The sequence below is a fragment of the Pseudonaja textilis genome, chromosome 1 (genome assembly GCF_049901715.1).
Source record: "Pseudonaja textilis isolate UNSWEBS1 chromosome 1, rPseTex1.2, whole genome shotgun sequence".
NCBI classification, from domain to species: Eukaryota; Metazoa; Chordata; class Lepidosauria; order Squamata; family Elapidae; genus Pseudonaja; species Pseudonaja textilis.
Genome location: NC_141990.1, coordinates 111,503,763 through 111,519,604, shown reverse-complemented (window position 1 = coordinate 111,519,604; position 15,842 = coordinate 111,503,763). Strand labels below are relative to the sequence as shown.

The window sequence follows — 15,842 nt, the reverse complement described above, 5'->3', positions numbered from 1 at the left end:
CCACAAATACCCCTCCTCCCAACCTGGGCATCGGTTTCTTTTTTGTACCCATTTCATGTATTCATAAGTATGTATATACTTATACCTATTATCTTGTAAGCGATTGACAAATCAAATACATCTCAATCTCAGTCTAAGTCTAAACTGCCTTAGAGCCAGGATCCCAGAATCAAAGTTGAGTAAGAACGAGGAAGGAAGAGCAAAAGGCCTAGTAGTCAAGGTACCCATTTGCGCTGGTTGGTGAGACAGCATTGGGACGCTGTCTCGTGAAACTCCTCCTCCTCCAGATCCTTCCCCCGCACCCTTGTGCCTAAAAGGGCTGGTTGGCGCCGGCGAGGGAGGACAGGCACGCGAGTTGCCACCGCCATGCAGACACCGAGGCAGCCTTGTGGGGCTCCGGGTTGCCCTCGAAGCGCCCCTTCGGCCATGCGGCGGCTCGTCGGAGCCGTCTGCTTTTGCGCCGCGCTCTCGGTTGCCGCCGGCGGCTCTTTCGAGCTCACCATTCTGCATACCAACGACGTGCACGCCCGCGTAGAGGAAACGAGCCGAGACTCCGGCAAATGCACCGGGGAGGACTGCTACGGGGGCGTCGCGCGGAGGGCCGCGAAGATCCGGGAGATCCGCGCCTCGCATCGCAACGTGCTGCTCCTGGATGCCGGGGATCAGTACCAGGGCACCATCTGGTTCAACTACTTCCAAGGGCGCGAAGTGGTGAAGTTCATGAACAGCCTGCACTACGACGCGATGGTGAGCTGGCGGGATGGGCGAAAGGGAGCGAGAGGGCGAGCGAGCGAGCGGGAAAAGTGGGGGAGGTGGAAAGGTGAAAAGAAAATCTCTTTCTCTTTCTTTCTTTCTTTCTTTCTTTCTTTCTTTCTTTCTTTCTTTCTTTCTTTCTTTCTTTCTTTCTCTCTCTCTCTCTCTCTCTCTCCCTCCCTCCCTTCCTTCCTTTCTCCTCTTCCTCCGACCGAGCGAGGAGCTCGTTCCTTACTCCCGGAACGAATGTATCCAGTTTGGAACAGCCGTTGCAACCTCGCGTGAGGACAGAAGTCAGGATGCGGTTTGTTAACTTGGCAAGGCAGACCTGAAGGGTGACTTCCCTTGGATACGAGTTCCAGCTTGACCTAAAGAGACCCTGCCGTTCTGTACAATTGCACCCTTCGCTTTCGTTCACCATCTGCCTGTCGATCTTGTCAAATAACTGATATCGTAAGCGGCCCAGACTCGTTTGATTGTGAGATGGGCAACATATAAATTTAATAAATAAATACATAAATAAATGAGAAAGAAAGAAAGAAAGAAAGAATTCTTCTGATAGAAAAGCACCCCAGTTTTGGCATTTTATTCATGCCAGAGAATTCTGGATTCCTCTGAACTTCCTGGTTTCTTGGCTGTAGGAAAGAGACTGCTACATTTCCAGCTAATTAGATCTCCCATTCACTTCTTTGGCCAGCAAAATACTAGTCATGAGATCCTGAACTTTCATTGCCTTCCATTGTCCTATTGCTCATGAATTTGGTTATTAGAGTAATAGTATTTGTTTTAAGTATGAGAGTGAGCAGGAGCTGCTAGGAAATGGGGTAAGTTGATTAAAAAAAAGAACTACAGTGAATTGTTATCCAATTACTCACAAACTGAAGGCGAATCCCATGGTTCTAATGAGCAGAGAGATCCAGTGGTGCTTTTAGTCTTAGGGGACAGTTAAATACGCCAATGCCAAAATCAGTTTAACAGAAGAACAGAGTTGGAAGGGACTTTGGAGGTCTTCTAGTCTAACCCCTTGCTCAAGGAGGAAACCCAACATCTTTTTGGACAAACTGTTGTCCAATCTCTTCTTAAAAACTTCCAGTGCGGGAACACGCACAACTTCTGGAGAGAAATCATTCCACTGATCAATTGTTCCAACTATCAGGAAATTTCTTCTTTGTTCTGGGTTTCTCCTTGATTAGTTCCCATCCGTTGCTCCTTGTCCTGCCTTCTGGTAGTATTTTCTAGTATTATCATTTTTTAAAAAATCAACCCTAATTTTCATATTTTGTGAATTCAGAAAAAAGAGGTCTTGCTCTGTTGAAAAGAAGAAAGTATTCTATGACTTTATCTTTACTGTTTCAATATATTCCTTTGAGCCTATTACAGTTTCTTTTCAAAGCTGGGTCAAGAATTCCACCTGAAAAGCAATTCAAGGTGTGCCAAAGCGGGCATACGGTTTAAATGTGACTTAAATCTGGTTTACATTCATTGATTTCCTTTCATCCTCCACAAATTTGTTTTTACAAGAAAGCTGACCCCAAAGGACGGAAATGTTTCTTTTGCCATTGGTTGGGTCTGATAGGAAAGCACTGCTTTGCGATAATGTGTTTCGACAGATGACTCTTGTTTCAGAATAACCATGCCCAATTCATACATATTTTGTTTACTCCAGGTAGTACAGGCAAGGTTTTTCGAGCAATTGCTGCTGAAGAGATTTTCATGGGAAGGTGAGGCAATTGGAAAAATGGGGTTCTTTTCCAATCAATATTAGAAATTAATATTTCCAATATCAGTACAACCATTTGTCTGAAATAGTATAGGGCAGTGGTAGTTAACCTTTTTGGGCTCCTGTGCCAAAAATTGTGTGCGAACTGGCACTTGTGCGCTAGGACCCAGAAGGCAATTTGCAGCCCCCTGCCTCCTTAACTGTACTGTGCCTCACAGCAGATTTTTGGCTGGTTTGAGGCCTTTTTCAGCCTCCCAGAGTCTTGACAAAAGCCTCTGCAGGCTGAATAGGCCCATTTAATCACTTTATCACTACAGGAAGTGACAAAATGGGCCTATTATTCAACCTGCAGAGGCTTTTTTCAAGACTCTGGGAGGGCGAAAAAGGCCTCATACCACCCTAATCAGCTGTGCGGCGCGTGCATGCACAGTGAGGTACTGTGTGCTTGCAAAAAAGGCTCTGCGTGCCACCTGTGGCACGTGTGCCATAGGTTCACCATCATGGGTATTGGGTTTCTTGCCTGAGCAGCGTTTGGACTAGAAGACCTCCAAGGTCCCTTCCAACTCTATTCTGTAATTTTGTTGTCAGGATTGTCCCATGGTCACGCAGAGCTGCAGGTCTTCTTGTCTGTTCTGTATTCTATACAGTGGTAGATTTTGTCCTCTGTGCAGATGCAGATAGATAAACTCAACAAAACATTCATACAAAGTCTTTATTATTGGTTCATCAGATATCCTCATAACTCACATTTATGACAAAGTTCTTCTTAATATCCAAATCCTTTACATATCTGTCTTGTAGGTAAAAAGATGGTTATCTCCTTATCCCTTTCCTCCCATCTCAAAGCGGTAGTTACCACAAGTCCGTGAGTTCAGGCAAGTGTGAAGAAACCTCCCCCAATCAATTGAGGGTCAATTTAGTGACCAATCAGGATTACAGATGTGGTCACGTGACATGGACTACATTTCCCAGGATACTTTAACTACATTTACCATGATGCATTCCCTTAAGGGGACAGCTCACAATTGCTAACTATCCAATTCCCATGCACTGGCTGGACAGCACATTGTCATGTACTGTCTTAGCTTTGTAACTCTTAACAATGCACGTGGGAGTTTAATACAAAGCTGAATACATGTTTTATGAATTGAGAGGGTGGCCTAACTGGTGAATGCAGCATAAGGAAACATCTCATCTTACCACTGGCTGATGTATGCAAGCAGCCATGAGGAGTCAAGAACATTGTACTTAATTTCTTCTTCCAAGGATAACCCTGACTTTATATATATGTGTCCACATTAGCACCACCCAAGTCCAGCCTTATTGTTACTATTTATATACATATACATATGCACATATACATATGTACTTATGTACACACACACACACACACACACACATATATATATATTCGTTCTTAAGTTTTCGCAGGTATTTACATGTTGTGACTCCAAGACTTGAACCTGATCAGTCAGCAGATGTGGGTTCGAGCGAGGAAGAGGATCTGGCACTGAGATTCGAGCCTGCATTATTAAGTGACTTGGAGGGGAGTCAAGTAGAGGGAGAGGAGTTGGATTTGAGAGATGAACCTGATTTATTGGAGGATTCAGAGGCCACTCTCTCCCCTGAAACTACTTCCCTAATTGAACCTCAGGTGTTAACTGTTAATCAGGAGAGTGTGTCGGAGGTTTCAAGCGGAGATGAAACTGCCGGATGCTGGATGGATTGCCAGAACTAGGAGAAGATTGAGACATCAATCTCAATTAGAAAAGAGACGTCCAGCAAAGGATTAATTAATGAGACTGACACGCCCTTTCTTAGAGGATATAAGGGAGCGCATGACTTTGAAATATTTGCTGGAAACAAAGTGAATCTTGCCTTGGAAAGACTTGCGTCTGATTACTGTGTTGTGATTTACGAACTTTACAGAATTGCCGGACAGATTCTAGGAGGATTGCCAAAGGACTGTGATAACAGAGCAATTCAATCTTCTGACTCTGGTTTTGTTTACATAAAGTATTTGAACTCTATAACTTGAAGTTTCATCTGTGGATACAGAGGGGACAGAACACTTACATGTATGGTATTCAGCTTTGTTTGGGTATTTTCCCATGTCATTATAGTTGTGCTTTTAAAGTTGTAGCAACGTTTCAGCAGAATCTCATCTGCCATCATCAGGCTTCTATATTGCATTCATCTGTGAGTAAGACTTTTACAGTTGTTTCAGCTTTAAATTTGGGGCTAGCCTACTGCTGTGATGGAATGTTTTTTTCTTCATCCTCTTTTTTTTGTTGCCAGCCAGTCAAGACAAAAAAAGCCACAAAACAGACAGAAGATATTAGAAACACCAATCAAGCAGAACACAGCAAACTCCAAGACCAATAAACACAGACCAAGACTCCCAACCAATCAGGATGAAGAAAAAACCATTCTGGCACAGCAATAGGCTAGCCCCAATTTTAAAACTGAAACAAATGTAAAAGTCTGACTCACAGATGAACACAATACAGAAACCTGATGATGGCAGATGAGATTCTGCCGAATAGATAGATAGATAGATATAAATATAGATATAGATATAGATATAGATATGGATATGGATATGGATCTTTGGTTCTGGTTTTCTTCCACGTAAGATTCGCAGTATTTAGGCAACATTTCGATGAAGTCTCATTCATCATCTTCAGGCTTCTGTCTTCGGCTCTGTGCTTCTCAGAGTGATGTGAGATTGCAGCTGCTTCTTCCTTTTAACTGCTAGTGGGGGTGGGACTTGATTGGGTGGGGGCTTGGCTGTGTTCTGATTGGGTGGGGGTGTTTTCTCATTGGTAGGGGGTTTGGCTGTGTTCTGATTGGTTGGGGGGTTGGCCGTGTTCTGATTGGCTGGAGGCGTGTTCTGTTCAGGTGGGGGTTTGGTTGTGCTCGGGTTAGTCTTAGTTGCTGGGGGATTTGAGTTGGTGAGCTGTGATCCTGCTGTTTGGCTTCGAGTTCGTGGTCCTGCTGCATCTTCATAGTGGGTGTCGGTTTCTTCATGTATGGCTCGGAGGGGTTTGAAGTGGGTAGTGATGCAGCTGCAGTGCAGCTTCTGGTCTGTGGTCATGTCTCATCTTCTGAGTGGGTGTGAGTCTGTTTTCTACATGGAAATGTGGTGGTGGCATCTTGTGTGGCTCTCATGGGTGTGGATCTGGTGTCATTCTTCATGTTAGGTACTCGTCTGTTCATGAGGGCGGGTTTCCAAATGGCTGGAAGGCGGGAGGTGTCATCTCGTTTGTTCATGCTGTGTGGGCGTTTTTCTATCTCTATGGCTTCTCTGATTATTCTGCTGTTGAAGTGTTCGGTTTTGGTGATAGTTCTGGTATTTTTAAAGTCAATCTCATGTCCTGTGGCTTTGAGGTGTTGGACGAGGGAAGAGGTCGTTTCTTCTTTTTTGATTGAGTTCTTATGTTCTTCAATGCGTGCACTTATTCTTCTGTTAGTTTGTCCAATGTATGTGGTGGGGCAGGCAGTGCAGGGGAGTTCGTATACTCCTTGGTTTTCTAATTCGATTTTGTCTTTGGGGTTTCTTAGGATGGTGGATATTTTTCTGTTTGTGCAGAATGCTGTTTTAATGTTGTGTTTTTGGAGGATCTTGCTGATTTTGTCTGTAGTGCCTTTTATATATGGGAGGTGGGCTTTGCCGTTTTCTTGTTCTCTGTCTTGGATTTTGGTTGGGGTTTCTTTTTGGAGTAGGTGGGTAATCTTCTTTCTTTGGAATCCATTGGCTGTTAGTACGTTGGTGAGAGTGTGTAGTTCAGTTTTTTGGTGTTGTTCATCGGCTAAGCATTTTGTTCTGGAGATGAGTGTCTCGGCTACGGAATTGATCTGTGCTGGGTGGTGGTGTGAGAGTGCATGTAGATAGCGGTTTGTATGTGTTTTCTTCTGGTAGATGGTGTGTCCTAGGGAGCCATTGGATCTTTTGTATACCAAGACATCCAGGAAGGGAAGTTGATTGTTGGCTTCTGTTTCCATGGTGAATTGTATTTTGGGGTGTAGGCTGTTGAGGTGTGTGAGGAAGTTGTTCAGTTTTTCTTTCCCATGTGGCCAGATTATGAAGGTGTCATCTACGTATCTGAGCCAGAGTTTGGGTTTGTGGTCGTATTTTTCTAGAGCTTCTGTTTCAAAGTGTTCCATGTAGAGGTTTGTGATGATAGGTGAGAGGGGTGATCCCATGGGTGCTCCTTCTATTTGTTTGTATTTTTGTCCATTGTAGGTGAAGTATGTATTAGATAGGCAGTGGTTGGTCAGATCTAGGATGTGCTTGGGGGGGTTGTATTTCCACCCACCTCTTACACTCCGGGCAGTTTACAACATTAAAAAATTCACTGTTAAAAATCCATAATTTAAATTCTCCCATTCTGTGGCAGCCATCAGGCAAGCTGCTTGTGTGGCTTTGGATTAATAGGATCTCAAGCTGTCGAGAAAACCATGTCTCCAAGGCTTTGTGGGAAAGAACAAGGCGGGGACCAATCTTATATCTGGAAGCGTGATGTTCCAAAAAGAGAGAGGCCCCACAGCTGCTTCCCTTTTCCTAGGCCCCACCAGAGGTGCTTCCTTGATAGTTAGGACCTGCAACATGCCGTGTCTTCCTGGTCTGGTGGGCGAGATAGCTGAATTTGGGAGAGTCCATCAACTCACCTGGCCCCAAGCCATGTAGGGCCAAATGTTAGTGTCAGCTTTGCTCTTTGGAAATGCTACAGGGCAAGGAGCAGTTGTGATACACCTTTTGCTGCCATGGCGATTTGCTGCAGCCAGATGAGGATAAAGGACCAAGTGCTCTGCCAGTATCACAAGCAACAAATGCTGCTTTAGCTGACATTGGGGTACATTGTTGTCTGCATTGCTTGATTTATGCAGCCATGTTTCAACAGTCTCTTTTGCAGCGAGCGACTGAAAGGTAGATTTGCAGAAAAGCTTACATTCTGGGAAATTGCAGGTGGTCCTTGACTTAATGTCCACATTTATGTTGCTACATGAGACTGTTATTATGTGGCTTTTGCCCCTTTTCATGACCTTCCTTGCCACTGTTGTAAAGTGAATCGTTGCAGTTGTTAGTAACCTGGTTGTTAAGTGAACCTGGCTTCCCCATTGACTTTGCTTGTCAGACGGTCACAGAAGGCAATCACATGACTCCCTGGGATGCTGCCACCATCATACATATGGCGATTGTGGGCAAGCATCTGATTTTTTTTTTTTATAAATTGAAAATAAACATTTAAAAAGTCTTGAATGTGGTGGGCTTTCTTTGTCATACATACACATCAGTCTTTACATTATTATACTAGAGAAAAATCATTAAGCAATGTAAGCATTTAAATACATATATACATAAACATACATATTTACATTTAATCTTCGTGTCATTTTATATCTTTTTTTTATAGAGTTTTGTTTGGGTTTTCCCCAAACATACACATACAAATACAGTATCTTTTTTTGGGAACAGCATGCTCCCGGGTTATCGCTTCTCCATAAAGACATAAACTCAATTACATATTCATCTTATGTATTCTAATCCATATCTTATAACTATTTTTGCAGTTTTCTCAATAGTTTTTCCCTTTCCTTGCTTTCTGTAACCTTATTTTTAATTATCCCTTTTCCTTTCCAAGTTCAATTACGTATCTTTTTCTAATTTTCAGTATCTTTCTAATCAATATTTTTATACTTTTGTCCGCCCTGTTTACAATTTCATATTTTCTTTTCTCATAAAACAAATTTTTCCCTGTAATTACTAGACTGGAGAGTAACACCTTTGAATCTATTAATTATTATCCATGCAATTCTTGTTCAAAGTTTATATTATGCCTTTACAGTTATACCATTCATTTTCTGACCTCTATTTTATAACTATTATCAACTGAATTCTGCTTGGTACATTCCCTTAAAAATACACACTAAGTTCTTGGGGAAGAAGGCGGAGTCTCCTTGCTGATGGACTGTAGATCGCGACTCTCTGTGGCTATGGTCTGTGCTCTTTCATTGTAGAGCCCCGATTATTACGATTAGGGGCTGAAGCTGCCTTGGAGGGGCGGTGGAGTAAGGGGAAGCCGCAAGCCAGGTTGAGGGGAGCCGCATCTCCCCCCCTGGGCTTGGTCTTTTTCCCCCCAAAGATGACTGCAGTGGTGGTTTAAAATGTCCACCCCGAAGAGGAGGACTCAGCTGGATTAAGATTTGTGCAGGAGGGAAGAAAGAGTTGGACAACATCAGAACCGGGACAACTGGGTAATACAACTAAACAAAAGTACCCTGGGATTAAGGTAACATGGAATTTTTAAGAAAAGAAAAGTGAGCGGCGAAATTACAAAGGGACAGGGGGAAAGAAAGAAAATATTTTTGACAGCTAAGTGGGGCTTCAAATTGGAAAAGGAAGAAGCTGGAACTAAAGATTTAACTAAATTGGACTAAAATATTTTGGGAATAAAGAGACATAAAATAAAGCTGGACTTAAGATTGTCAATAAATAATAATAATAAAGTTTACAAATTGGAGACTGGACTGTGCTGGAATATTGAAAAACCCCAGTATCGAAAAACCCCAAATAAAAAAATAGGGGGAAAAGGTGAAGACTTTGTATAATGGAGAGTGCCTCCTTTTGACAAAAACCTGAGCTCAAACAAAAGGGAAAGTATCCTGTTTCTGAATGAACTTGTGTGGATATAAAATTAAAGAAATATTGAAACAAAGTAAGAATCTTAGAAAGTGAAAGCAGAACCAGAATAAAGAAAAAAGCAAGGAAAGACTGACTGTGGGATTGATTGATGTTTTTGGTACAGACCCTGGGCTGGAATAACTGAGAACTTTAGAAAATTGAAAGAAGAAAGAAGGAAAGTAAAAGTGATTTTTTTTGTGGACTTTAACAGTCATATAATATAAGAGTGTGTAATGTTGATATCTCTTCGGGAATTAAAAATGGAACTTAAAAATATGAGAGAATTACTACAGGAAAGAGGAGAATCACTTTGCTCTGTGTTAGAAAAAATGGAAATGGCGATTAAAGAACAAGAAGAAAGAGCTTCAGAGGACAAGGAGTTGATTCAAGGAGAAGACATTTTAAATAGACAATTAACACAAAGAACACTACAAAGAAGTGGGAAAAGAATGAAGGTTAAAAAGTTGAAATTTAAGGAGGCAATCAAAAGGGGGAATACCTGTGAAGTCGGGAAAGGCAGAAAGACCCAGCAGAAAAGGGGAAAGGAAGATATTAAGAAAGAGGGATATAAACTGGAATGAGAACAGATATGGGGAAAAGAGGGGGAGGAGAAGCAGTAAGAAACAGGTGCATAAAATAAAGAAATACGGAAACAGTAAAATGTTGAAAAGAATTTGTTTTTTCAGAGATAATGGTTGATGAATTAAAAAGGGGATTCTGCAGGGTGACAAGGGGTAATAATATTTCTGCAATTAAAAATATTTAGAAAATAGGGTAATATAGATACTGATAACTCTTATTAAAAATTAAGGGGGGAAAATACGCTGTGGAATCTAAATGAAAAGATGTAATGATTATTATTGTAACTCCTTAAAAATAATGGTTTATTGGGAATCAAGATGAGGGAATAAAGGTATATTTTAATCATTGAGGTGTCACACTCAAAACAGTAAAAGGGGGGAAACCTATACTTGTTTTGTTTTGTTTTTTTCCGCGGGTATTTATATGTATGGTATTCAGCTTTGTTCGGGTATTTTCCCACACAACTATAATGACGTGGGAAAATACCCAAACAAAGCTGAATACCATACATACATACGTACATGTATCTGTGTGTGTGTGTGTGTGTGTGTGTATAAAACAATAGTAAATGAAATAATTATTCTGTTCAAGTTCAGCTCAGCCATTAATATTGATAGCAATCTTTTACATTTCTATTTAGAATATTTCCATTTTTTAACAAACATTACCTAATAATATCATTCACTTTAATCACCTATATTTCATATTGTCTTTAAACAAAAAACAAAACAATAGTTATTAACAGTAGTCAATAAAATTATTATTCTTATTCAAATTCATCCTGTCAACTGATATTAATTTCATTAAAAATCTTTCACATTTCTTTTCAATTATATACTTTTTAGATCATTGAGAGCCTTATTCTCTTATCCTCTTTGTTTCATTTAATTACTAACAAATATCCATTACATATCAATGCCAATTTTATCTGTCACTTTAATCATCTATCATATTTTCTAACTCTTCTATTTCTAATATAACAATGCTATCTCATGTACCCTTGCAGAATCCTGTTTAAGTTAAATTTTTAACCATTGTCTCTGTGTTTTTTAAATAGGTTTATACCTTTAATTCTTGTACATTTTTCCTGTTTCTCTATATCTTGTTTCTGTCCTTTATAGCTTCTTTTCCTTTCCATCTTCCCCCTCTTCTTCTCCCTCCCCTTTTTGTTCCCTTTTCTATCTGATTCTCCCTTCTGTGATCCTCCCTTCTGCTTCTTCCTAATGTTATAGTTACTTTTCAAATTACTCTTTTTTTTGGTTGTTGCTTCAAGTCTTAAGTTTTTAACTCCCTTTCCCCCCTTTCCCTTTTTTACCCTGCTTAAAGTTGCTTGGTCATTGAAGTTGGCTTCATCTTTGTCCCGCCCTTCTTGTTCTGCCAGCATTTCTTGTTGTTTTTCATAGTTCGAAATCTCAATTTCTAAAAATTGAAATACAAAGCTAAAAGATCCTCTTCCCTCTTGTGCTTCTTCTTTTTGTTCTTTAACTCTCATTTTTAGCTCTTCAAGGAGTGATGCCATTTTAAAGATTTTTAAACAACCCCCAATTGATTTTATTTCATTTCATTAGGATCCACCATCCAAAATTCCAGGAATCACCCAATAATCCAAAGCTGTTTTTTGCTTCTTTTCTCACTTTCTCTTTCCCAGGGGCTTTTTTATCTTGTAACAAAGTTTCAGCTACAATGTGTCCTTTACAAGTCTTGTTGAGATTCCACTATCAATTCTTTTTACTTCCACGTGGTCTCCATTTTTCTAGATTCCACCCTCTTCCCCCCCCCCTTTACTTTCTTTTTGAAGTTTTTAAATTATCCAAGAGTCTTTATCCCTTTGACACTTTATTTTCAGCTAAAAATAGCCTGTTAATGTCAAAACGGATTAACATCAATTTCTTGTTTAGATCTCTTCTTAATGTTCAAAGCCAATTAAAGCTGTCAATGTGAGAGAAAGAAAAGCCAATTCTTTTCCTTTCTCTTTCTCCGCTTTAAAAATCTTTTTTAGGAATAGTTTTAGTCTTTGTACTTCAAGTTCCAGGTATCTTAAATAGACATTTTCTCTGTTCAACATGGTCAGTCAAACTTTTTCCTTTAAACTTCCTCCTGCACAATCTTGTCCGGTCGGGTTCTTCTTTGAGGTGGCCATTTCCGACCACCGCTGCAACCACCTTCAGGAAAGGGAGTAATGGCCAGCTGGAGAGGAGTAATGGCCAGCTGTGGCTCTCCTCAACCCTGCTGGCGGTCTCCCTCTTCTTCACCACCTCTATGGGGTGGCTTCAGCTCCGAATCCAGGTGGCTCAAGGTGCTCCAGTGGTGAGCATGGATCAAAACCACGCACGATCCCAGATTTTGAGCCCAAACCGGAAGTCGTGTCATTTTATATCTTAATCATTTCAATCACATCTTAAATCATGCATTTCAATCACATCTTAAATTTGGATTAACATTTTATAGACTTCCTTTCATATCCCTCCATACATAGGAATTATTCCATACTTCATAATATTCTGATACGTCTCGTTCTTTCCATTCTAATGTCATACTGTCTAGTTCAGTGCATTGAAAAATCTTGTCTATTATTGCTTCGTCATTTGGGATTTCTTTTGACTTCCAAGTTTGGGCAAGCAATGATCTTGCTGTTGTAATAACATGAATAATTAGGTATATATCTGCTTTACTAAAATTATCATGTATTATTCCAAATAGGAACATCTCTGGTGTAAAGTTAATTTTTATTCACTTAACATTTCTTCTAGCCATGTCCAGATTTTTTGCCAAAACTCTTGTATTTTCTTGCAAACATCTGATTTTTGATCACATGGCCATGTGGATGTTGCAACGGTCATCAGTGTGAAAAATGATCATCAGTCATTTTTTTCAGTGATGGTGTATTTTTGAATGGTCACTCAATGAACTGTGGTAAGTCGAGGACTACCTGTACAGAAAACTGTTATTTGTTTGTTTGTTTATTTATTAAATTTATATTGCTGCCTACTTGCACATGGTGACTCAAAGCAACTTATAGGACACAAAAACATAATATAAAAGCAATACAAATAATAAAAGAATAAAAGATGACAATAATAAAATAATAATCCCGCCCCCAGCCCGGTGACAACACACATTCATACTAGACATTTAATGGTCTTCGTCTTGCTCTGGGTTCTTCGCCAGGCCCACTGGCAGAACTACGTCTTCAGGGCCTTCTGAAAGAGTGATAGAGTGGGGGACATTCTAATTTCCAAAGGGAGGGAGCCACCACGGAGAAGGCCCTTGCATAGAAATTGATAATATCTAAATTAAGGACTTATCTAATCAATATATTTCCAAATATTATCCTGACCTGTCTCAGGAGAAAAAAAAAAGAAACCCCTATGAGATGGATAAAATACTCATGTGAGTTTGCACGATGAGGATGGCTAAACCATTTTTTGACCATTTTTGTGGTTGAACTTCTGCTCAATCAATGTTGCCTTTTCTGAAATTCTTCTTGGAGTCATAAGGAGCAAATAAAAAGGCCTGGATAAAATCATCCAATTTAAAATCATGAACTTTGATGATTGGACTAGAATTTGAGGAAAACACTTCATAGCAGGTTTCTTCAGGCTGATCCCTTCCAGATATAATGGGATGATAACTTCCAGCCATGTTGGAATAGTTGCTATACAGTCCTTGATTCCTGGTTGGAAAATTTTCAAGCAGTTGATTTGAAGTAGAAATAGAATATTACAATGTAGACTTTATGGGTCAATGAAGAAATATAGTGTGGTGGCAAACCCATGCCATGCCTGCCTGGAGTGGCACACAGAGCCATTTCTCCAGACACATGAGCCATTGGCCATTGCTCTTCCAGGTTTCGGTGCACCAGCCAGCTGGTCTTCACGTGTGCGGGAGCACTGGAAACCGGAAGAGCTGCCATCCTTTATCAGTTTTCTATTAGTTGAGTATACTCTTGTTCAAAGGTCATTACTATATTTCAGAGTTGGTGAAGCTTTTCAGCACCAAGTGCTGAAATGGGAGCGCGTGTATGCGCACGGGTGCTGGAAACCAAAAGAGCAACTGCCTTTTAGTTTCCAGCACGTGGGGTGCATGCGTGCACTGGGAAGATGATCTTGTTCTGGAGCTCATGCCACCTCGTCTTCCAGTTTCTGGCACACATGTGCGTGCATAGACCAGCTGGCCAGTGCATATACATGAACTGGAAACTGGAAGATAATTTCTCTGATGCGCACATGCGCTCCCTCCGGATGACTGCTCTTCTGCTTTCCGGCATGCGTGCGCATGCACATGCTTCCATTTTGGCACTTGACGCTGAAAAGGTTCAACAACACTGAAATATAGTAATGTCCTTTGAACAAGAGTATACTCAACTAATAAAAAACTGATAAAGGAGGACCTTAAAATATTTTTTGCTATTCATTATCTAAACTGGAACAACTGAACTGCTATTTTTTCATAGGTGACCTTGGAAATAGGGAAAATCCAGAATTAATGTTTATTTAATTTCCCTAATATTGTCTTATATTCTGAATTTTTAGATAATTTCCTTTATAATCAATAGTGGGAGGGCTCCAGGCTTCTTGACTAAGATGTGCCTTGTTATCTTTATTTTATTTTAATAGAGTTGGTAGTTTGGTCAAAGGAAAAGTAGAAAGAACCAGCACAGTCTGCTAAATAGTTAAAGGTTTTGAAAGTTCATTTTGGTTAATAAATATAGTTACTCCTTGGCTTTACATAAAAAATATAATCCACATAAGCACATAATTGTGCTGTTCTAATTTTTACAATCAGAAAAATACTATGTTGGCTTGTTGGTATTCATTGAAATAAATAGGAAAGTCTTTGTAGAGATAAAATTTGGATTTAACTTGTTAGTGATATGATATAGCTGATTTATACATTTTAGAAATGTTTATTTGTTTCTTCTGTGCTTACTATTTCTTCCTCCTTTGCAAACTGTATAACATTTTTTATCTGAAAGTAATGTGATTGATATGTACATATTTATATGTCATAATTAATTCTAATTAATTGTATTTTCCCTTTCCTTTTTAATATTTATTTTTTCTCTAGGCTCTAGGAAATCATGAATTTGATAATGGTTTGAATGGATTATTGGATCCCCTCCTTAAAAATGTAAAATTTCCTATACTGAGTGCAAATATTAGACCAAAAGGGCCAATAGCAAGTAATATCTCAGGGTACATCCTTCCTTATAAAATAATAAATGTTGGTTCAGAAAAAGTGGGAATTATTGGCTATACCACAAAGGAGACACCTTTTCTTTCAAATCCAGGTATACATTTTTTCATGCTTATATATAGATAACTAGATGTACTAGTGATTGCATCATTCCCATCCTATTTTATTTCTTTTCTAACATGAAATTGGGATTGTACTGTCTTTCACAGAGAGAAAAAAGTTAACTGCCAACTAGGTGCTGAGTTTTATACAGAATATAAAACTGATATAGTTCCTGCTCTCTTATTTGACTATAACATGGATTGAGGTTAACAGAATTAGTGATTTACTGCAGATTGGGAAGAGGATACCTGCTGATGATAGGATGAAGTGAAGCAATTTTAGGAATGAAAAATTGTTGAAAGAAAGAGTTGGTCTGAAGACCAGAAGAGACCATGCAAGTTGAACCACAATTTTCAGAATATTTGTGGTTTGACTCTTTCTCAAGGGCTTTTTATATATTTATAAATCCCATATTTCATCATTTTAATAATTGTTATTCTAAGATTTTATGGCACACAAAAATATTCTTTAGTACAGTCCTCTTTGTACACTTATTCTCCTACATGATACCTTTCCCACGAGTTCAGCTAGGCATATATGAGATTGTATTAACATTAAAAGTAAAAATAATATGATGATGATGATATAATAAAAAAAATCTTACTTTTGTAAATATTCAGGAGAATATAGTCAGCTTAATGTCTATTCTGGCAAATTGATAGGGGCAATAATCTAATAAAAATTGGGCATATAAAGAAACAAGCCCTCCTAAAGAAAATCTGCATGGATTCCACAAACATAAAGACTGATTCACCAACCATTTAGAATTTATTGTTAGAGACATGGACATAGAACAGCTTACCC

The 15,842-nt window shown here is 39.5% G+C and overlaps 1 pseudogene across 1 annotated transcript; it reads left to right on the top strand.

Moving 5' to 3' along the window:
* The first annotated feature begins 351 nt into the window (after positions 1–351).
* Positions 352–15,062, top strand: LOC148127770 (snake venom 5'-nucleotidase pseudogene; annotated as a pseudogene). The gene is made up of 2 exons (XR_015740775.1): positions 352–747; positions 14,808–15,062. The product of XR_015740775.1 is annotated as a snake venom 5'-nucleotidase pseudogene (transcript).
* The last annotated feature ends 780 nt before the right edge of the window (positions 15,063–15,842 follow it).